The following is a 25,248-nucleotide window of genomic DNA, read 5'->3' as shown; positions in this document are numbered from 1 at the left end:
CAATCTTCCGGATGTAAGCTCACAGCTGCACGACGCTAACCGCACGGCCAACTCGCCCGGTAAATCGTCAAGAGGTTTGGACATTCTCTCATAGATGTCACTGCTAAAAAACTATGATCATGCACCCTGGTGCGAAGTGAAAGAACTTTTGATTTGAAGAAGTTTTGTATTCATAAACTTTTTTACTAAATGATGCTCATTTATTTTTGGGTTGGCAATATTTATTTTTTTCTTTCCGCCAGTTTTGGATCTAGCCAATCCCAAATTTCTGTAATTAATTTTCTACCAATCGCCATCTTCTTCGATTTTGAGTGTAACTTTGAAACTGTCCAATAAAACTGAGAGGGTGTGGCTGGTTTATTCGTGAAACGTCTCGAACTTTCCCCGAGGGTTTATAAACTGCGGATTTTCTCGTCTCTTGGCCAATTGATAGTCATCTGAACTAGTGTGTGTGTCAAGCAATTCGTCCGGCAATAATTCTGATTGGCAGCCTTCACTTTCACTTGACTTCGCACGCTCAATCGCTTTACATAACCGCTGCACGCAGACAGGTTCGAACACACAGTCTGTTAATAAACACGACGACTGTCCCTTGGTTCAACTCTAGAGAAGTCCGTCGCTCATACAGTCATTTCACGCGGTCAGTCCACATAGTTAACTACTTAACACTGCCACCTAAGCAGCGGTGACATTCCACACATTGACTCCACGTCGACACACACACGCGCGCGCGTGATTACTCTACGGCAGTATAGCTCTCCGAACTTACAAAAGACGTTTCGGAGTGCGGTCGGAATGAGAACATTGTACTTACGCCTTCCAGAAGGTCTACGTGAACGAGACGAAGAAAACAACCGAGGGGAGAGGTCGTCACTATGCCCTCCGGTAGGGAGCTCCCAGCTGACCCACTAGTTTCTTCCAGGAAATACCGCAAGGGGCTACTGACAGAGGGCTGCCACATAACACTGTAGTTGGAACAGCCTCACAAAATTAATTTGGCCTGAAACCGTACCACTCAATTAAAAGCTTTCCAGTCTTCATTTCCCATCTGACCTGCACGGTCTACAGAAATCTGGCGAGGTAACAAAGTGTTTTTGCCGCGTTAATTGGGGCTGTAATGACTGTGCAGATCTCGCAGGGTGTGTTTACATTGTGTGGTGGACCAGCAGATGCCAGACCTAGACTGTGTCGATGTAAAACCAGAACCAAAACTCGCAGTGTAAAGTGTGATGGCTACTTGGGCCTCTCCAGGGAAAACAACTGTTATAAAATGTTTCGTACCACATAAATGACCTGCTAGAAACTAATTACCGAGCTCGATAGCTGGAGTCGCTTAAGTGCGGCCAGTATCCAGTATTCGGGAGATAGGTGGTTCGAATCCCACTGTCGGCAGCCCTGAAGATGGTTTTCCGTGGTTTCCCATTTTCACACCAGGCAAATGCTGGGGCTGTACCTTAATTAAGGCCACGGCCGCTTCCTTCCCAGTCCTAGCCCTTTCCGTCCCATCGTCGCCATAAGACCTATCTGTGTCGGTGCGACGTAAAGCCAATAGCAAAAAAAAAAAAAAAAAAAATTAAATGGAACACCTGAATGATTTTTAAAAATATAACGTTCTCTGATTAGGATGACAGTTGTTAGCAGTGTAATTTGCTGACGTTGTTTGGTATTCCCCTTCCAACTAATTAATTAATTCAGTATTTTTAAAAAACTCCTTTTTAATGGACTATTTAAAATGATCTCTTCCATTTCTTGGAAGATATTCCCTGAAAGGAGCAGTTGATAAAACCATTAAAAAACAGAAGAATTGTGTAAAATGAAAGAAAGAAAGAAAGAAAGAAAGAAAGAAAGAAAGAAAGAAAGAAAGAAAGAAAGAAAGAGAATTACATATAGTTTTTGTTTCAACCTGGCTCACCTTGGGACGTTCTATTGACTAAAGAATTTGCACAAAACTACGCATTAAACATTGTAGGTCATCCTCTTCATTCGAACCATTCCTTTATGTAACTGTTCGCTAACAAATGGCGGATTAGATCTACCAGCTGTAATCCGCAGTGCGCGCGTCTCATTGCCAGTATGAATACATGACAACTTGACGTCAAAGATCAATCATCTGTTGACGACAGTGGTTACAATGACATAATGACTGAGCGGCAAGCAACTCAACATTACCACTAAAAGGTTTCGTTCAGCACGCCGAACACAGACACCAGAATTAATGCACATTGTCTGAGATCTACAGGACGTACGCACCAATACAATTAACGTAGCTATCCGTGACAAAGAAACGTGCTTTATCAAGGACAACGTTTATAATCAATTTAGGAAAGGACAGAAGAACACCCAGCCGTTGTTTTACCGGTTTTAACCCTGACCAGTGACGTCTTGGGAGCAATAGCCCCAATTTGTTGAGAATATGTAAATATACTATGTCAAAGAAGTGAGAAACTAACTTATGAAGACTTGTACGGGCCGTAAAAGCATCAATCTAAACAACTGAATGAACTTTATTGCCACACCTTTCCAAACCGGCCTTCGAGCTGCACTCAGCATACAACATTATTATTATTATTATTATTATTATTATTATTATTATTATTATTATTATTATTATTATTATTATTATCTGCCTCTGTGGTGTAGTGGTTAGTGTGATTAGCTACCACTCCCGGAGGCCCGGGTTCGATTCCCGGCTCTGCCACGAAGTTGAAAAGTGGTAAGAGGGCTGGAACGGAGTCCAGTCAGTCTCGGGAGGTCAACTGAGTAGAGAGGGGGAGGGGCGGGTCGATTCCTTCCTCAACCATCCTCGAAGTGTTTTTCCACGGTTTCCCACTTCTCCTCCAGGCAAATGCCGGAATAGTACCTAACTTAATACCACGGCCGCTTCCTTCCCTATCCCTTCCAATCTTCCCATCCCCAGCAACAAGGCTCCTGTTCAACATAGTAGGTAAGGCCGACGTGGGCGAGTTACTGGTCCTCCTCCCGAGTTGTACCCCTCCGACGCAAAGTGTAACCCTCCAGGACACTGCCTTTTAGGCGGTAGTGGTAAGATCGCTCACTGAGTCACAGGGAAAACCAACCCTGGAGGGTAAACGTATTAAAGAATTATTATCATTATTATTATTATTATTATTATTAAATGCCAAACGACCGGGCGAGTTGGCCGTGCGTGTAGAGGCGCGCGGCTGTGAGCTTGCATCCGGGAGATAGTAGGTTCGAATCCCACTATCGGCAGCCCTGAAAATGGTTTTCCGTGGTTTCCCATTTTCACACCAGGCAAATGCTGGGGCTGTACCTTAATTAAGGCCACGGCCGCTTCCTTCCAACTCCTAAGCCTTTCCTATCCCATCGTCGCCATAAGACCTATCTGTGTCGGTGCGACGTAAAGCCCCTAGCAAAATAAATAAATAAATAAATAAATAAATGCCAAACGATCATTGAACAACACTGTTTGTATCTGTTCTCGTAATTATTATGTTATTAGTTTGATGCTGCTCTAACTTCTTTTACGGTTTCCGGAGACGCCGAGGTGTCGAAACATTTGTCCCAAATGGATCCGAATCCGGAATAATTCGGACCAAAAGAGAGCTCGCCTTAGATTAGTACAAATTATTTGAATGACTCAAGGACGCAGGCGTATCTAAACTTCAAGTACCACTGGATGAGCTGGTATCAAACCCGTCAACTTGGGCTCAAGAAGTCAGTGTTGTAAAATGTGAACGAATTAGCCCTTTTTCCTTTTCTGAGGGTACAAAGTGAGTTGGCTGCGCGGTTCGAACCGTGAAATTATTAGCTTACATTAGAGATATGCTAAGTTTGAACCCTAATGTCGGCAGCTCTAAAGATTGTTTTTCAGTGATTTCCCATTTTCACATCAGGCACATTAATAAGGGAAAGTATCTTATCGTTTCTATGTCGGCACGACGTAAAACCAATATTAGTATAATATTTTTCATTAATCAGCATACAGGCTTTCACTGAATTACACTGGCATATTTTGTTTGTAAAATGCCAAGAGTTTTTAGCTTTGAGGATTAATTCTTGACGAAATACTCCCTTGGAGTGAACAGGTGCAAGCGATTTGCAACCAGCTATTGGCGTCCCTAATAGATTGAAATACAAACTAACACATTATTAAAGAGTACTTATGAAGATATTTTTCAAAGTCATAAATGATACATATTTGGGCACTTTGTAGTAAAGACCCTTTTCAGACTGGAAATTCTGCACAGAAGAGCATTAAAATTATTCTTTAAGCTAACTACAATGACGCCAACAACTCATCCATATACTGTAAACATTGAAATATTCTTGAGGGTTTACGTCAAAAAGCGACAGCTATAAATTAAGAAATAATTTGCTCCTTTCCAATATTGTATATGTGAGAAATTGTGGCCTTCACTCATACAATAACAGAGCTAGGCTACTAATACAATTTACATAGATTTAATTAACTCAATATGGCAGCAACTCCATATGGCATTACTCTGTAAACGAGTATTAACTCACTTCCTGATGATGATGATGATGATGGTTGTTGTTTAAAGGGGCCTAACATCTAGGTCATCGGCCCCTAATGGTACGAAATGAGACGAAATGGAATGACAAATTAAAAGTCCAAAATCCTCCACGAAACTAACTCACTTCCTGAACATATTCAGCTGGCCGTTTCATTTTCTGTAATAAAACACAAACTTATAAACCATTTTCATAAGATGCTATGAATATATTTGTTCCCTTAACTCTGCAACTTGTATACGATAAATTTATTGCATCCCTATAATGTGTATAATTTCTGTTGTACTTCCTTTTAAAACATCAGTTTGCTTAAGATACTCTGACAATATCTCTGTTATCTTTTAATTCCGCTACTTGTATATCGGAAATGTATTGTATGACACCCAGCTCAGGCGCCATTTATGGAATAAATAAATAAATAAATAAATAAATAAATAAATAAATAAATAAATAAATAAATAAATAAATAAATAAATAAATAAATAAATAGTTCCGAAGATGGCAGTTCGCTCTCAAGGACATCTTTTATTTTCCTCTGATGAAATAAAAATCAGAACAAAAGAAAGCTTACCTCGAATCAATACAAATAATACAAATGAGTCACCGAATTAAACTAGCTGACCTTGAAAAAGAAATGGGCTTCAGCAAGTGCGAAGTTCATGGTCGAACTTGGCAGGAGGGTAAACTCAATGCGCATCAAGCAAGTGCCTGATGGGAATGACTCAATGTTCCATTCAACAATGATAGATTACCGTACATGGAAAGTGTCTGGTACATTCACAACTACAACACAAACCTGCCTTAAGACAAGGACATCAATCTTGCTTAAACTATTGACAGCAGTGAATGGTCACCTCGAAACTAACATGCTTCAGAAGGATAGCGGTAAATGCATTCCATGTCTCACCATAATGCAGGCAAGGTCTGAGGATGGATAGGAAGTTGAAGAAAGAGTCACGTAGAGAACTAATCCGCATGATTTAATACGCTGCAGTGGTCATAATCTAACCTTGAATTACAGAAACTAAATTCGCGTAACATTTGTATGCAGATTCTTTGAAAGTTGTTTCATAACGATCTACAGTACATTTCTATAATATTGTGCTGGTATGTGAACTTCATCATTTCATCTGTCTTTTTACCTGCCATGTGTTTTAATGCTGAAAACAGTTCTTAGCAGACAAAGCAGGGGTCTATATACTACGAAAAACGTAAAATTTAACAATGCCCTCAATTGTGCCGAAAGTTAAAGAGCTAAAGGGCCCAGAAGGGTTTCAAATTTTGAGTCTTGCATAGCTAAATGCAGTTCCGGAAAAACAGTCTAAAATCGCTTGTTTCCTTATTCGTTTTCTTTTTTATTCAAATCCTAACCAAATAAACTTATTTACATAATTCTTTCTGTAATGTGTTCCATTGTTCAGTACTTTCACGCGCTTTTTTTATTTTTTGAAAAATTTCCACACCGAATGTACTTATAAGGGCTTAAGTGAAACTCTGCATTGACTCACATTAGCGCTCGTAGTGGTGAGTAAGTCAAACAATGCATTGACTCACATTAGCGCTCGTAGTGGCAGAACAATACAAACTGCTAATCTAATAGATCGGATAAAGATAATTAAGAAAAGGATTGCAATTTTTGGGAAACAATAAAGAATATATTATCATAATTTATAATATTTTATTTACCCAAAATTCGTAGCTCATATTCCTAGGATGTTTTCAACTTTGAGTTGCTTGACTGAAGGGCCTAAAACTATGGATATTTTCGCCATATTAATATATTCATATATTTTATATGAATTAGGTGATTAGATTACATAAAATTAGATTATAGTTTAGATATAGTACCGCCACGTTCATTATAGTTTATACAGCCTAACGTACACTATGTCCAAAAGTTAAGCATAATCATGAAACGAGGCCATACCGCCTGATAGGAATGTCAGACGGATTGCTGAACAAACGGAAGCTGAATCACACACCATATGTCACATAACTTGTCCAAAACAAAAAAAACAAAAAACAGTGTAGAAAGGTTCTGATAGCTAAGGTACACCTTTGACAACAACTAAGAAAACTTGGCAATGTTTTCCACAACAAAATATGCTGTTATTAGGGTGTATGGTTACCTCTAACGGCCACATACGCTTCGCAGCGACATGGCATGCTCTATCAGATGGTCCAAGAGCTCTTGTGGCAGTCGATCCCATTCCTCCGAAAGGGCAATGCGAAGATCATGGAGGGTCCTTGGTGGAGGCTGACGCGATGCTATTCGCCTGCCCAATGCATCCCAGGCATGTTCTAAAGGATTCAGATCCGCAGACCTCGCTGGCCAGTCCATGCGATGAATGTCTTTTCCAGCCAGAAATTCATCCACCAGAGCAGCGCAGTGCGATCGGGCATTATCGTACATTAAGAGGAAGTCTGGAACAACCGCACCTCTGAAGAGTCGAACATGTGGTTTCAGCACTTCATCCCGGTATCTCCGAGCGTTAACAGTGTTCCTCGGACCACCCATGGAGATGTACAGTTCCGTAAGGCCATTAAACATGATGCTGCTCCACACCATGACGCCACCACCACTGGTCCCGTTCCACGATGTCCCTGTGGTTGTATCGGCTACCCGGTTCTCTCTAGATTAATGTGCGACGGGAATCGTTCTGCAAACTGAAGCGGGATTCATCTATGAAGAGCACATGCCTCCATTCGTTCATGGTCCAGTTTCGATGTTGACGGCTCCACAGTAAACGGGCCCGTCTCTGTGCTGGAGTGAGCGGGACGCACCGCTGGACGTCGGGCAAACAGCCCTGCTGTTCTGAGCCACCGGTACACAGTTTGCCGGGAAATGGTAACCCCTGAGACGGCTGCAAGCTCCGCCGACAATTGTCTTGCAGGTGCACTCCGATTTCGTCGGGTGGTTAAGGTCAGATATCGGTCCTGCTGTGGGGTGGTTACCCTTGGTCGACGTGGTACTGGCCTAAGAGTAATATCTCCTGTGTCTCGAAATCGTCTCCAAAACCTGGAAATGACACTTGTGGCACATTCAAAGATACGGCGATTTCGGTCTGTGTCTGGCCTGCTTCCAGGCGGCCAAGTATTCTACCCTGCAAAACGGGGTCCAAATGGCGTCGTTGTGCCATTATGTTGTTACGTTGACAACGAGGCTACACTCCGCATACTATAACAGGGCAAACACGGCTGAGGGAATATAGGGTGCAGGCACTGGCTGTTTACCTTGCGGTAGTCAAAGCAGGGAACACTCCTTTCCTATACAGAGCGAACAGGTAAGGTTGGTAGGTGCATATGTCGTGCGATTTGCGGTCTATTTCCTGTTGCCCTGCTTACTCGTAACTTATGCTTAACTTTTGGACACTAGTGTAGTTGCCACTGTAATTGAGACACGAAGTCTTGTACTGTGAAATAAATAAATAAATAAATAAATAAATAAATAAATAAATAAATAAATAAATAAATAAATAAATAAATAAATAAATAAATAAATAAATAAATAAATAAATAATTTATACAGGTTGAACCCGAACTCCACCGACAAACTTTCAGGTCGTTCAGGTGTACCTTCTGAGTATATTGGTGTAATGGACCCGTGGTCTCCGGGGCACAATACAAAGTAATTGCATTTCGTTTTGTTTGTTTCCCCAGGTAGCCTTTGTGCCTGTATTGCATTGAAAATAATAAGCGCTAGTTCTTGACAAACGCCGGTGTGCCGGAATTTTGTCTCTCAGGAGTTTTTTAACGTGCCAAAAGGCAGCAATGCCGTGATCATGGTGGTCGACATTTTGAACGATATCTGTAAAGAAACAGTTCTGCATTTCTTACGTATTGTACAGTACACTGACAGAACAGATTCAATACACCATGATAAAAGTCGTCTAAGGGTTTTTGTATCACTTGTGTTTCGTGTTGTACGTTTTGGTTATTAAATACTATAGGCCAGGGCCTCTCAAACGCCCAAAATCTCACGCGTGCAAATCGAGGTGCAAGAGCTCCGTGCACTGTGCATCGGTCCCGCTCGGCTCGGCTCGGACCAAATCTTCGTCTCTGGGCTACTCGGCTAAGCTCGCCTCGGATTTGGAGCGCTGCGGAGCAAGTGGGAAGAGGAAGACAGGGGGAGCGAGCGAGACAGGAGTGGGGAAAGAGAGAGACAGCGCTATTGCTCCAAATCGAGGAGTGGGGGTCTGCACTGTGGTCAACCAAGCGATGTCGTCTTTTGCACCGTGCACAGTGCATGCACCAGGCGCATGCACCCTGAGAGGCCCTGCTATAGGCTTTTGCACAGCAACAAGTATGATTGGGATAACAAACCGAATACATCGTAATTACATTACTATTGTGCAAACTCCGCCTTCACCCTGTCTACACAACGACATACAAGAGACCTGATAAATTGTGTCGTTATAAACAAGTGCCGTTGATATTTATGCTATCAGTCGAGTGAAGTGAAAAATATATGGACTTAAACATAATTAGCATTATTCGAACTGCATGTATTTACTTTTAAACTCTCACACTAAAGTGCAAAATTGAAGTACATATACATCATATATAGTATTAAATTTCACAAAATAATTTTAATTTGTACAATTAAACTAACAAAAGTACACTGTGAACAGTACTCACCACGCTAATTCATTTACTACTACTATTAATAATAATAATAATAATAATAATAATAATAATGTCATTTGTACCTGTTTTTGCAGCTTATCCAATAAATACACACTTACAAAATCATAATGTGCGTCACAATCCCAATGCACCTTCCCTTAGCTTTGTAGAACAAGTTCACAACTCCGATAACTTCCAAAACATCACTCATGTCGGAAAAGACTTTTCTTCTGCTCCTCTCCATGGCCACTATCCTCATTATTCTCCACTTATGCCTGTTGCGCATTATCTTTTCTTTTTTTTTCGATTCAATACGTCACAAGAAAAAATGGTCAAATCTTGTCACTGTTCAACAATACTGAAGGTTAAGCAAGATTTGAAAAGATTCGGCAAGGTCTGATAGCATTTTTATTTAACATGGAGGAAAGGGAAATAGCAGTTGTGCTTCTTGGACTAGCACTAGGATAAATTCTTAAAAATAAGAGAATAGAAACGCGCAACCATATTTTACATGCGGAAAATATTAATGTAATCATCTTCAACATAATTTTTGCAATGTATTTACTGCCATGAAATAATTCGCAGAGGTTACGTTGTATTGCATTTACTCGCATTAATTGAATAAAAATTCTAGCAGTGCAATGGAAATTCGTATCTTATTACATGAAAACATAGTATATATGAATAGAATAACAATAATAATAATAATAATAATAATAATAATAATAATAATAATAATAATAATAATAATAATAATAATAATTGTTACTGGGAGACCCGTGGACCAGCAGAGGTGAAATAAGGTGCCGGGGTGAATGGGTCTAACTACAATGTCCAGAACAAAATTTAAAATTCAAACTGAAGGTTATATTTTTTTTTTTTTAAACTTTAACAACCTTTCACTTAGTGAGATAACAATGACAGTTCAGGTACAAGACTTAGGAAAAATCCAAGATTTCGGAACTTTAACATACTTGGGCTAACAACCCCTAGTTTTACAAATTTTTTGAGCTCTTCATTTGAATTTACAAAGGGCACAAGTTTACACAAGGGCAGAAATCCCTCAATACATGGAGCGCTTGCTCCCAACTCACAATATCAAGCCTCCCAGAGGCACTTTTACAACACAAGAAAAGAGCTGACGTGCTCTCAGTTTTTCAAGCCTATTCAAGGCGATATCAGAAAATTACAAGCATTTGCCATCAAGGCACAACTTACAAATTTGAAACAGGGGTATCTAGTACCCAACCTATTGGGCCGTAGCGGAAAAGAACAGGTTAAGTAAATGGCCCGAAACACAAATTGAATGGAGGTGTGTACTTGCACTCCTAAATATGCATTCTAAAAACCTAAGGGGCACTAGGCCGATGAAACAGGGGCCATTCCCAAACTATGGAGGTGACTCGTATACGAAAGAAAATTTAAGACATTACGGAAAGGAAGAAAACCAGTCACAAAACGTAGTCACCTCAAACCAATATGAAGGGGAGCTCGAGAGGGTACATCACTCTCTATCCCCGATTTACAGTTAAAGTTTTATGAAGTTATTACAAAAGCCGGCAGAAGTTACATTTACAGAAAAGTAGGTTACATAATTAAGGTTTCGGACCTCTCCCTCGGGTTAAACTGCAGAGCTAGCAAGAAATAAAGATGTTAAGTGGCCATTACCTTACTGAAGAACTGCTGCCTGATGAAAGAGGCGCCTCCCGCCTCCTGCTTGGCACACACACACACACGCCAAGTTAGATGACGATTAAATGGCCAAGAGACGTGAAAATCCGCAGTTTATAAACCCTCGGGGAAATTTCGAGACCTTTCATGAATAAACCAGCCATACCCTCTCACTTTATTGGTTAATATCAAAAGTGACACTCAGAATCGAGGAAGAAGCCTGTGATAGGCGGAAAATTAATTGCAGGAATTCATGATTGGCTAAATCCAAAACAGGCGGAAAGAAAAGATCACTATTGCCAACCCCCAAAAAATGAATATAATTTATTGAAAAAAGAACTTAGGAATTCAAAACTTCTTCAAATTAAAGTTCTTCCACTTCGCACCAGAGTGCATGATCCTAGTTTTTTTAGCAGTGACTTCTGTTGAAGAAAGTCCCCACTTCTTGATAAATGGTAAACAAAATACGCAGAATTTCATACAGTACATAATATAATTTCGTGTGGCTATTTCTAGCCGAGTGCAGCCCTTGTACGGCAGACCCTCCGATGAGGGTGGGCGGCATCTGCCATGCGTAGCTAACTGCGTGTTATTGTGGTGGAGGATAGTGTTATATGTGGTGTGTGAGTTGCAGGGATGTTGGGGACAGGACAAATACCCAGCCCCCGGGCCATTGGAATTAACCAATGAAGGTTAAAATCCCCGACCCGACCGGGAATCGAACCCGGGACCCTTTGAACAGAAGGCCAGTACGCTGGCCATTCAGCCAACGAGTCGGACATACAGTACATGAAACTTCAAAATAACATTTCATTAGATTTCCGTAGTGACATCTTCTGAGTAACGGTTTAGGTAGGTGTAGTTTCCAATTCAAGATTTCTCCAGAAGAGGAGTCCTTTTAGGCGCAAGGTTTAAATGTGCGGCATAGAGGCGTACCTCCCGGCACAACAACAACAACAACAACAACAACAACAACAACAACAATAATAATAATAATAATAATAATAATAATAAAATATAATATAATAATAATTGTACCGGGCGGTACACCTCTACTCTGTTTATTTAAAAGTTGCGCCAGTTGAAACTCCTCTTCTGGAGGAAGTCTGAACTTTATCTACACTATTAATCTACTAATTTCTCAGAAGATGTCACTACCTGGAAATTTTTGAGTTTGTGAACTGTGTCATTTTTGATGTGTTTTTGTCTCGCTTGAAGTAAGAAGTGTGAACTTTCTCTTCTAGAGGACACTACTGAAGAATTACAATAGTGCAACCTAGTGCGAAATCAAAGAACTATTTTGTTGAAGAAATTTTTATTTCAAATGTTTGTTCCTTGCTAAATTTCTTTCTGTTATTGTTTAAGTTGGCTGTATACCCCTCTTTTTCCCCTTAGTTTGGATCTAGCCAATCCCGAATTTCTTTAATTAATTTTCCACCAATAATGTGTTTCTTCTTCCTCTATGTAGGGGTTTCTTTTCCCTAGCCAATAAAATTTTGTGGGAGGGTGTTTTCTTTCCCCTAACGCCTAGAATCTTCCGTGAGAGGATATAAACTGCTGATTTTGGGGTCTCCGGGCCACTTCTGTTCCATCTTTCAGTGTATTAAGTACATAGCAGGAGGCGGGGAGCGCCTCTTTCCTCGGCGGCGGTCAACAATAAGGTAATGGCCGATTAATAAATTCTTTCTTTTCTTGCTCAGCAGTTTAACTTTCGGGGCGGGTTCTAAGCGTTCAACCATGTAACCTTTTCCTAAAATGTAAAAACAACTGGTATCTATTCTATTTTAAAACGACATATCGGGATAGAGAGTGCTTAACCCTCTCGAGCTCCCACTCACATCGTCTTAAGGTGAACTTATTTTCTCAACCAATTCTTCCGTAATGTAATGTAAATTGCTATTAAGTCACCTCTGTAGTATGGGATTAGCCCTTGTAATAACGGCCTAGTGCCAAAGTAGGTTTTAAAAAATCAAAGTGTATCAGGAGTGCGGTTAGCCTCCTCTCAAATTGTTATTTTAGAGGTCATGTAATCAACCTCCTTTTCATGTAATAGACCTCAGTAGGTTGGGTATTTTACCCCTGTGAATACGTCCTTAGAGGACAGCTTGAAGGTAGAGTTTGGTGTGGCCTTTGAGAGGCTTAAATTTTAAGAGCGGATCGCTCTTTTGAAAATGGAGTGTCATATGCCTCGTGGAGGCTTTTCTGTGTAATTCGGAGCCAGGGGCTCCTAGGGATGAATGGGGTTTTCTGCCCCTCTGTTAAAACTTGTGTTTGTGGTAAAACTGAGCTGATCGCTGAAGTCAGGGCGTGAAGCCCCAAAACCTGTAAATATTGTAACTCCCCTTGTTTTGCTACATTGTACCTGCCATGTCTGTTATTGCTTTGTTTTTGAAAAGAAAATATAACCTCGTTAAATTTTAAATTAATTTTACATGCACTATAATTTCGTAGCTTGAAACCCATTCACACCCGCACCTTCTTTTACGCATAACTACCGCTAAAACACGGTAACAATAATAATAATAACAATAATAATATTATTATTTTATTATTATTCTTTGGTCGATTAGAACAGGTTCCAATTCACTTTCAAGATTTTTAAAGGCTTCCCAAGCATTGTAAGTGATTTGACAAGTAAACTTGTGAAGTATTGAAAATTCTTGTGAAATCTTGTGAAATCATGAATTTGACAAATATTTGACCGCCTTAGAGGTAGAGAATGAACAATTCACGGTTGGGGCACAGAATAAAGGGATGAACTTCAATTGCCTTGCCTTTGCAGCAGAGGTGAAAGAAGGTGCCGGGGTGAATGGGTCTAACTACAAAATCAAAGTTAATCTAAAACTGTAACAAAGGTTATAGTTTTTCATTTAAAAAAACAAAAACAACAAGTAACAATGTGACAGGTACCAGTAGCAATAAACAAGTCTTAGGAAAGACAAGATTGGTGGTATAAACAGATCTTGGGCTTCAAGCCCTCACTTCACAATTCTTGAGCTACACCCTCAACTTTACAAAGATCACAACTTTACTTAAGGGCAGAAATCCCCTAATACATGGAATCCTTGCTCCAGCAATTACAACATCCGGTCTCCCAGAGGCACTTTTACAACACTAGAAAAAGAGCTAACGTGCTCTCAGTTCTAAGGCCTACTCAAGGCAATATCAGAAAATTACAATTACTTGCCATCAAGGCACAACTAACAAAATTTGAAACAGGGATATCTAGTACCCAACCTATTGAGCCGTAGTAGAAAAGAACAGGTAAAGTAAATGGCCCAAAACACAAACAGAATGGAGGCGCATATCTGCATTCCAAGACATGACGTCTGAAAACCTAAGGGACACTAGTCCGATGAAACAGGGGCTATTCCCAAACAATGGAGGTGACTCGTATAAGAATAATTTAAGACTTTACGGAAAGGAAGAAAACCAGTTACAAAACGTAGTCACCTCAAACCAATATCAAGGGAAGCTCGAGAGGGTACGTCACTCTCTATCCCCGAATTACAGTTGGAGATTTTATGAAATTTTTACATTAGCCGGCAGAATTTACATTTTAGAGAAGTTGGTTATATAGTTAAGTTTTCGGACCTTTCCCTCAGGTTAAACTGCGGAGCTAGCAAAAAAGTAAGATGTTAGATGGCCATTACCTTGTTGAAGAACTGCTGCCTGATGAAACAGGCGCCCCCCGCCTCCTGCTTGACACACACACTAAGTTAGATGACGATAAATTGGCCAAGAGACGTAAAAATCCTCAGTTTATAAACCCTCGGAGAAAGTTCGAGACCTTTCATGAATAATCAAGACACACTCATAGGGTTTTATTGGTCAAATTTAAAAGTGACACTCAGAATCGAACAAGAAATACGGGATTGGTTGGAAATTAATTACAAAATTTAGGGATTGGCTGGATTCAAAACTGGCGGAAAGAAAAGATCAATATTGCCAACCAAAAAATGAATGAACGAAATTTAGTAAAGAAGAAACTTATGAATACAAGACTTCTTTAAATCAAAGTTCATCCACTTCGCACCAGGGTGCATGATCATAATTTTTGAGCAGTGACATCTGTTGAAGAAAGTTCAAACTTCTTGATAAAGGGCTAGCAAAACAAGTAGAAATTCACACAGTACTAGAAACTTCACAATAACAAATTTACGTCAAATTACTGTAGTGACATCTTCTGAGTAAAAGTTTAAGAAAGTCTAGTTTCAAGTTCACTGTTCCTCCCGTAGAGGAGACGCAACATTTAAATGCGCGGCGTTGGGGTGTACCTCTTTGTACAATTATCATATGCAAAGATTGTCATAAATCGAACCTTGTACGGTAATAAACATAAAAACTGTTCACTTTCTTGAGATATTTCTCTTGCACTCTCTTCTTACGCTGCCGTATTATTATTCATTTTATCGTAGAACTCTACGGAGTCCAGTGAATATAGACAGGGATGAGCCTCATACTGAACAATTAACATCCCTTGGTCATGAAGACGAAGCTAGTTTTGTTGTTTTGATTCCCGTTCCCGGCAATCCCAGCATGCCTAGCGCGCACCGTTAATATTCGAATTCCATTGGCCAATTCTGTCAAAGACTTGGCAATTCTTTGGTCGATTAGAACATGTTCTAACATTCACTTTCAAGATTTTTAAAGATTTCCGAAGTATTGCAAGTTATTTTACAAGTAAATTTGTGAAGTACTGAAAATTCTTGTGAAGTCTTGCGAAGTCTTGAATTTGACAAACATCATCCGTGTGCCTCTGCTGTGACCAGCCATCTTTTATTGTTGTATACATTTCATAGTTTCATTGATTTAAAATAGCACAGTCCATTTTTCGCAGCAACTCAGATACGGCAACTGCAGACTATCATGACTATAACCAGCTACCGTGACATTTATTTCTTCAGATGAATTTTTAAATGGGAGAAATCACGATCCAAACTGAGGTTTAAAATGACTTTTTATACGAGGTAGACGCATTATATGTTTGTCGTACTGGGTGATTTATCCGTCGCGGGACCGCTCCACGGGCAGTTGACAGAGTTCTGCAGTTGTCGACTTACCCATCTCATATATATGTATGTATGTATGTATGTATGTATGTATGTTGGGTATTCAACTCGAAGGCTGGTTGGATCCTCAACAGGTTCACCATTAGCTGTCATAGATGGCCTAGGTGTCACTGAAGAGATGTACTAGGGAAATGAGAAGTGAGGTAGTTTCCCGTTGCTTTCCTCACCGAGCCAAAAGTTGCTATTGCACATCAGTCTGCCAAGCCCACTGAAATGCCTGCACCAACCGACCCTATGAGCGACATTTTCACACCATTCATAGCAGGGACTGGCTGCATAAGGAATGACATTACTAGCGCCACTCATACCTCAGCCACTTTCATATTGTCAAAGCCACGGAAGAGACTGAGACAGCTCAATGAAAGTAACAATTTTATTCTAGCCCATACCAGAAGACATAGCGCACTGTAAACACTAGATCTTGCCAGCAATCGTTCCACGCATAAAGACGGCCGGAGAAGTGGGGGGAGGAGGGCAGTATGAGTTTAACTCTAGGAATCGGCGCACGTGTTATTGTGTTCATTAGGTGACAGTATATTAATTAAGTTAATATGGCTCAATTTAGGTATCCTATTCCCCAAAAAGTATTTATTTACGAATCGTACGTCCGTACAGAATCGGCTCGTACAGAGATAGTTTCAAGATAGCTGATTTCAACTTGCAAGTCGAAGTTCGATTTACAGGTTGGTATATCAATTTCCTGAAACGGGAAGTATTTGTGATATAGAGCGTGCACACCCTCGTACAGACTCTCAAAAGAAAGTGTAGATAACATAAATTACTCTACAAAATCACTTCGACGTCTTTCTCACCAAATGGGAATTTCTTGTTCCTTTGTTCGAACGGCTACAAAGTTATGGAAGTTATCTCTTTGATTGAAAAGGGTGAGTATATTCAGACTTTTAAGTGCTTCAGTGTATAATAATAATATATATATTATTATTATTATTATTATTATTATTATTATTATTATTATTATTATTATTATTATTATTATTATTATTATTATTATTATTATTATTATTCCGAGGTATCTGTGGAACAGCAGAGGTGAAAGAATGTGCCGGGGTGAAGGGGTCTAACTTCAAAATCAAAGTTAATTTAAAACTGTAACAAAGGTTATATTTTTTCTCTCTTTTAAAAGAAACAACAAGTAACACGGTACCAGTAACAAAAATATAAGTATAGGAAAGACAAGATTAGTGGTATAAACAGAATTTGGGCTTCAAGCCCTAACTTTACATTTCCTGAGCTCTCAGCTCACACAACACATATTTACCAAAGGGCAGAAATCCCCTCTATACGTGGAGCATTTACTCCCAACTTTTAATATCAAGCCTCTCTGAGGCACTCTTTACCACAAATAAAAGAGCTGACCCGCTCTCAATTTTCTGAGCCTATTAAAGGCCACAACAGACTTTACCATTAACTGCCCTCAAGGCACACTTACAAGGAAACAGGGGTATCTTGTACCCAACCTACTGGGCCTTAGCAGAAAAGAACAGGTTAAGTAAATGGCCCAAAATACAAAGATGAATGGAGGCGTGTACTTGCACTCCTATATGAAACTTCTTAAAACCTAAGAGGCACTAGGTTGATGAAACAGGGGCTATTCCCAAACTATAGAGGTGACTCGTATAAGAAAAATTCTAAGGTATTACAGAAGGGAAGAAAACCAGTTACAAAACGTAGTCACCTCAAACCAATATGAAGGGGAGCTTGAGAGGGTAAAGCACTCTCTATCCCCGAATTGCAGTTACAGATTTAATGAAGTTTTTACATCAAACGGCAAAAATTACATGTCGAAAAGATAGTTTACATTGTAAAGGGATTCGGACCTTTCCCGAGGGTTAAACTGCTGATCCTTCAAGAAATAAAGATGTTAAACGGCCATTACCTTACTGAAGAGCTGCTGCCTGATGAAAGAGGCGCTTCCCGCCTCCTGCTACATGTCCATACACTAGGTTAGATGTTGATGAAGTGGCCGAGAGACAAGAAAATCAGCAGTTTTTATACCCTCGGGGAAAATTCGAGACCTTTCATGAATAAAACAGCCACACCCACTCAATTTTATTGGTCAGTGTATACATTACACTCAGAATCGAAGAAGAAAGACATGATTGGTCAAAAATTAATTACAGAAATTCTGGATTGGTTCAATTGAAAACTGGCGGAAAGAAAAGATTAATACTGCCAACCCACAAATGAATGAACGAAATTTAGTAAAGAGACAACTTATGAATACAAAATTTCTTCAAAAAGGTTCCTTCACTTCGCACCAGTGTGCATGATCATAGTTTTTTAGTAGAGACATCTATAAGAGAATGTCCACACTTCTTGATCAACGGAAAACAAAACAAGTTGAAATCCACACAGTATTGACAACTTCGTAATCATAAAATTTACGGTAGTGACATCTTCTGAGAAACTTATAAGTTGATTCAGTTTTTAAAGTTCAGAGTTTCTCCTGTAGAGGAGGATTAATTGGCGCAAGATTTAAAACTGCGGCGTAGGGGTGTACCGCCCGGTACAATAATAATAACTTATAAGGCAATCACAGCTGCGGACTTTCTGATGATTCCTGTTCACGCCGGTTACCAGCAAGATCTATCCAGCCGTTACGCGTGGAGCTGTCGCAGAATACCGGCTCGGGCGGTATAACAGGTGTGTCAAGGACGCTGGCTACCACCAGAGGGTTGCGGCGTTCACGACAAACGCCTGCTGATGGATGACACACACTACACTGGGTTAGTGTGCTTAGTTGAATAAATGATTTCCCCCTGAAAATAAAATTATGAATGCGTATAAAAATAGGTGATTTTATGTTCTTGTAGAAAGAGAGATGTGTCGGTTTCGCGGTGTAGGAATAGCCCGCCTACCTCTCACCCGGAGGCCCTGCGTTCGATTACGTCCAGGTCGGGAATTTTTACCTGAATCTGACGGCTGGTTCGAGATTCACTCAGGCAACATGATTACAAATGAAGAGCTATCGGACGGTGAGATAGCGGCCCCTGTCTAGAAACCCAAGAATAATGGCCGAGAAGACTCGTTGCGCTGACCACACACCATCTCGTAATCTGAAGGTCTTCCAGCTGAGCAGCGGTCGCTTGGTAGGCCAAGGCCTATCATAGCTGAAGCGCCATACGGCTCGGTTTGGTTTTGAAACGGCTTTTGCTTGTCAGTCATTCGCCCTGTTTCATAAAACTAACTAATAATATTAGCTAATAATATTAGAACTCATAAAAATAATTATTAGTTAACCAAATTCTGTTTCATAAAGATTTACACATGCCTAATAAAATATCTTCACTAATAATATTAGTTCATTAGTCAGCTGATACAAATGGAGGTTAGAATCGGTCTGTTGCATATGTTCTTGGTTTGGGTTTGTTCCTAGCAGTAGGCTAATGCTTGACTACAACCGACTATTAATCCACGTGTTCAAAAGGCTCACTTGATATTTTCGTTGTTGTGACTTCAATACATATGAAAATGGATAAAAGAAATGAAAATAATGTGAGAGAAGAAAATTTCTTTGCGGAAAGTGATTGAGCTAAAGCGTCAACTATTCGCAGCCTTTTGCACACTATAACTCTCCTTGTTCCTTTTACTTTTTTAAAAAAATTCATGTGCTCTTAAAAATCTCTCTTGAGATGGACTAGCAAAATCTTTGTTTACTACCCCTGTTGGTGGGGGCGGTAGAATAACAGCCACGATATCCCCTGCCTGTCGTAAGAGGCGACTAAAAGGGGTCCCAGGGCTCTCAACTTGGGAGCGTGTGTTGGTGAGATGAGTCCTGTCATTGCTTCAACTTACTTCTGCCAGGCTCATTTTCATCTACCCTTCTGACCACCCTTGTTCAACTCTTGTTCTTTTCCGACCCTGACAGTATTAGGTTGCGAGGCCGAGAGTGTCTTTCATTTTCACGCCCTTCTCTTTCTTTAGCCGATACCTTCATTTTTCAAAATGTCGGATCCTTTCCATTTTTCTACCTGATTAGTGTTATTATAGATGATGGTTGCCTAGCTGTAGCCTACTTCCTCTGAAAACAATAATCATCACCAGCATCATCTTGGTTTACTGGTGATATAAGCCAAGATTTTAAAAGATACTTGAAGTGTCCGAGCAGAACTGCACTAGAGAAACACAATGATACTATGTATCACTACCAACCGGTGGAGTGCAATGCGAAGCTGCTATTTTAAGGTTATGTTTCATTCCTTACAGTGGAACGTTCTATTACCTACCAATCCTATCAAGCAAATACTCAAAGTTATGTAATCTAACCTAAATCTCCCATTGTACCGCTATTCATATGTTTGTTACATGTCAGTACAGGCTGTTTTTGACGTAACATTTATTGAACGGTGAATACCTACACTCGTTCCTTATCACTATTTGAATCAGAGTCGACCATTTCAGTGATCTTCATGATTTTATGCCAAATATTAAAATACCGCTCACTTTGGTTTCACTAATAATATTAATTATGAGTCAAAATACATTCATGGAAATACTCCTAAAAATATGCGTAACTTTTATTAGTCATGTTGTCTATGAAACAATTTACTAACATTATTAGGAACATCTACTAATAATTTTGACTCATAAACTAATAACTAATATTATTAACTAATAATTTTATGAAACATAATACTAATATTATTAGTTGATATTACTGGTTTCTTGCTAATAATATTAGTGAAAGATGTTTTATGAAACAGGGCCATTAGCATGGCAGTATACAAGCGAAATTTTAGTCCGCCTCCGTAGCGTAACTGTTAGTGTTATAAGCTGCCGTCCTCGGGGGCCCGGGTTCGATTCCCGGTACTGCCAGAAATATAAGAATGGCAGGAGGGCTGGTATGTGGTTAAAATGGTACATACAGCTCACCTCCAATGGGGGTGTGCCTGAAAAGAGCTCCACCACCTCGGGATGAGGACACGAGTTTACTTTAGCGAAATTTTAAATAATATATTGTAGTTTTAATATAATTTCAGTAGTAAATACTCCATACTCCATTGCATTTGTGCTTTTAAAATATAATTTCATATATCAACTTAATTGCACTTTCAGCTTTGTCAATCTAGGCAACGTCTGACTATGAAGAAAGCAGAATAAAGAGTATTCAAAACACATTTTAAAACTCCACAAATAAATGCTTTAATTTACACTGCAGAAGAACTTTAAATTGACTACCCTAATACTGTAATTCGATGTTTCCAAATTTGCGAGCACCAAATGACAGCTTCGGAGCGACAAGTTAACTTCAGATGAATCGAATAATGATTTATCTTGGATTGTTCTTCATGTCGATCAAAAAGGATTACTTTATAGGCAATGGATTGGAGAATCAACGCAACATTCAACCCATATGAATGAGGGTATTTCTACAAGTTTCAGACATCAGAATCTTTACCAGGCTACGGTCATATTGCTATTTGCTTTACGTCGCACCGACACAGATATGTTTTACGGCGACTATGGGATAGGAAAGGCCTAGGAATTGGAAGGGAGCGGCCGTGGCCTTACTTAGGGTACAGCTCCGGGATTTGTCTGGTGTGAAAATGGGAAACCACGGAAAACCATCTTCAGGGCTGCCGTCAGTGGGGCTCGAACTCCTATCTCCCGATTACTGGATACTGGCCGCACTTAAGCGACTGCAGCTACTGAGCTCGGTAACGGCCATATTGAGACTGACACACAAGGAGATGGATAACTGGGGTGATCACGCCTGGGTACTATTAAGCGAGAGGAAACTGTTCGATAACAAGTTTAAAATATGATCGCACTGGGCCATTCCAGGAACTTGTTTGTTTACGCCCGGTATTCTGTCATCCGTCCGCCTCTGTGGTCTGGTGATAGTGTGATTAGCTGCCACACATGGAGGTCCGGGTTCGATCCCCGGCTCTGCCACGAAAATTGAAAAGTTGTGCGAGGACTGGAACACAGTCCACTCAGCCTGGGGAGGTCAACTGAGTAGAGGGGGTTCCATTCTTGCCTCAGCCATCCTCGAAGTGGTTTTCCGTGGTTTCACACTTCTTCTCCAAGCAAATGCCGGGATGGTACCTAATTTGAGGTAACGGCCGCTTCCTTCCCCCTTCCTTGCCTATCCCTTACAATCTTCCCATCCCCCACAAGACCCCCGTTCAGCATGGCAGGCAAGGCCACCTGGGCGAGGTACTGGTCCTCCTGCCTAGTTGTATCCCGACCAGATGTCTCACGCTTCAGGACACTGCCCTTGAGAGGCGGTGAGATCCCTCGCTGAGTCCAGGGAAAAATCCACCCTGGAGTGTAAATAAATAAATAAATAAATAAATAAATAAATAAATAAATACATACATAAATAAAATTATGTCTTTCGCATCTCTTGCCACATACTGTACCACGCTAAATCTATGACTGCCTAGCTAGTCACCCAGTCAATCCTTGGTGATAGAGTGGTTCCTTTCGCTCTAACATTCTCTGAATTTATTTTTATTGTATTGTTCAGTTATGCATTTTTACGTAGTTTACTTTACCGTAGCGTAATTTATTGTATAGTCTTTAACCCTTTGAACCCCAAGAGTAAAAATAACTTTAATAAACTTCGTATTTGTGCTGTTCTATACTAATTAGTCACATTCAAAGGCATTTTTGCCATTTTCAAAAAAATTCCCTCCTAGACTTGGATATTTGAACATGTTGCTTCAGAGCTACATTGGGGCTCAGTGGTAATTCGAAGACAAAATAAACTGAAAATTTAAATTTTCTACTCTACTTTATTAAGACATTACACAGTACTAGAAACATTACAGTATCATAATTAAGACATTACACAGTACAAGAAACATTAAAATATCATAATAACATGTTTTAGAACACTGGATGATGGGAGAAACGTCACATTACTTTAACAACTTTCCTTTACAAGCACTATCATTCCAGTAACAAATACAATACACAAGTAAGGCCTACGTGGTATGGAACAGAGTGAAGCAATTTTTTTGCTACCTGTTAAGTCATCAGCCCAGAGGCTGGTTGGATCCTCAAACAGCACCACCAAAGGCTATGCAGCTATAGGAAAACCACAAAAACCAATGACGAGGTGTGAGGGAGTTTGCCATTGCTGCAGTTAGGCACAAGTTTACATTACATTTTGCACATACTGCTTGAGTGAGTCCACCTGGGGAAAATTTGCATCTAGCTTTACCAGAGTATCCCGGTCAGTGTTCAGACCCCTCGTACCGAATGTCATCATTTGGGCGGACTGCAAATGTTCGCCTTTTAGTGGGTTCTTTGAGTGCTTCACTGGAGCGACGTTTTGTACCTTTCCCCTGACCTGATCTCGTAAGCGCACTTGTAATATTTGCCTGGAATTTTGCCATCGAATATTGACATTTGTTACATCGTTGAGCCTGATGTCTACGGTACAACCACCATCCATTCATAACGGCAACACTAATACAGCAGTATATAATTCTAGTGTACCACTTCACTGATCTCAAATCAATTCTGTACAATTCCTGTTTTTGTGATGCATTCCACCTCTTACATTTCCCTCCTGGATCAATTGCAGCATAAGCTGATATAAAATTCACTGCTTTTCTGTCATACCATCTTATAAGTGCCACATAACTGTCCTTTTCCACACGCCAGTCGTAGCTGCCTCTTCCAGAGCGTTTTAATTCAGCTTCAGACTTCAGGGGACACTTGCCCATGCTGTCATTCCGTATTGTGCCCACACAGAATAATCCCCTTTCTTTCAGTGCAATGAAGAGAAGAAAACCATTTTTTTTGTTCAGGAAGCTCATTTGTGAAAGCCACAATTATGCTTGACGAATTACGGCTGTTTCATCTTCTGAGTCCTCAAAATCTGACAGTCTATTTCAGAATTCCATCTGATAACTGTTGAAGAATACCAAGAAGGTCCTTTTCATTCCTTATTTGTGTTGGTTTCATCTTGGCTATTGGAATAAAACAAGTATAAAATGGAATTACAATCCGGTTGGTAAAAGTTAGGTTAGAATGATTTGTTTATACTTAACCCCAATGTAGCTTGAGAGCAACACCATTTTCTAATCAGACATATTCACTAGCTATCATACATATTCCAGTTTATCATGGTACATAATCTTACAACAGTACATTAAGTTGACAAATACACTAATATAAAAAGTTAACTCACCATTGATTGTTCTGAAACGTGATTTTGTAACACTGGCGGTACTAGATCACAGCCAGCTGATTCACTTCACATACTAAACACACACACTGCCACCTAGATCAGTGTTGTAAGTGGCATCTGTAGTCATTTTTTGAAAAAGCACACATGTAGCTTCATGGCAACAATGGGGTTGAAGGGACCAGTCTAAATAAAAACTGGTGAGGTGTCCTTGAAATACACGTTGCTTAGAAGCAACACTGGTAGCGAAAGGGTTAATGGAAGACACAAATCTTCCCTAAAATTCATCTTGTCCTGTTGGTAATGTGAGATTCATGTGATACAGGTCCACTAGCGTGCCTACTGCTCATTCCACTGTTATCTATACACGGCGACAAACCAATGCAAGTGCCACCTCGACCAAGTACAATCGTATTTTGAATAAGTAATATCAGTAATTACTTGGATCTAAGATTTTGGCAAATGTCCCCAGACGGAAGTGAGCGTGCAAGGAGTATATCGTCGTTGAGCCTCGAAATTCCTCTATGTGACAATGTTCAGAGGAGAAATACTGACCTGCAGCACATGTATCATTTAGAACGAAAATTCGTTGATATAATTCAAGCAATATTGAACCTTAGATGACAGAACCTTTCTGGTCAGAGTTGTAAGCTGAAATATTATCATTAGACCCCCGGATTTTTATACAAAAGTAGGTTATAATGCAAACTAATTTGGTTGTTAGGATGCGTAGTCTAGACCGCTCCTCTGTAATGTAGTGAGAGTAACATACATTCCAGGGGTTCCGATCTGGCGAAGCCACTAAGGTCTATGCAAAACTCGTAACACAACCGTTGTGCAGATTAGCCTATACTTGTTACCCGCTTTAGTAAGTTTGCATTCTACCCTATTACTGCATAACAATCCGAGCTCTAATTATCATACATCAGTTTTTCTGGACGCAACGACGATATCAAAAATCATGTGAATAACCAGCCTTATTATATCTGCAGAAATCATCGTGGTCCAGGACAGAAGCACTCCAATCTGGGTTCCTGTACTTATCGTACAGAGTTCGACTGTGTAAAACGAGGAACTTGCTGACACTTTCATCCAGTCTGGGTCATCTTTTCAAGTCCGGAATGTCTTCTCCAACACAACACAGCACACTCACAGAGCTGTTCTTTTCACTTAAGCGCTGCAGCTTCCATCTATCGTCAT

This window comes from Anabrus simplex, chromosome 8 (assembly GCF_040414725.1).
Source record: "Anabrus simplex isolate iqAnaSimp1 chromosome 8, ASM4041472v1, whole genome shotgun sequence".
Classification (NCBI taxonomy): Eukaryota; Metazoa; Arthropoda; class Insecta; order Orthoptera; family Tettigoniidae; genus Anabrus; species Anabrus simplex.
Note: the sequence above shows the minus strand (reverse complement) of the source record.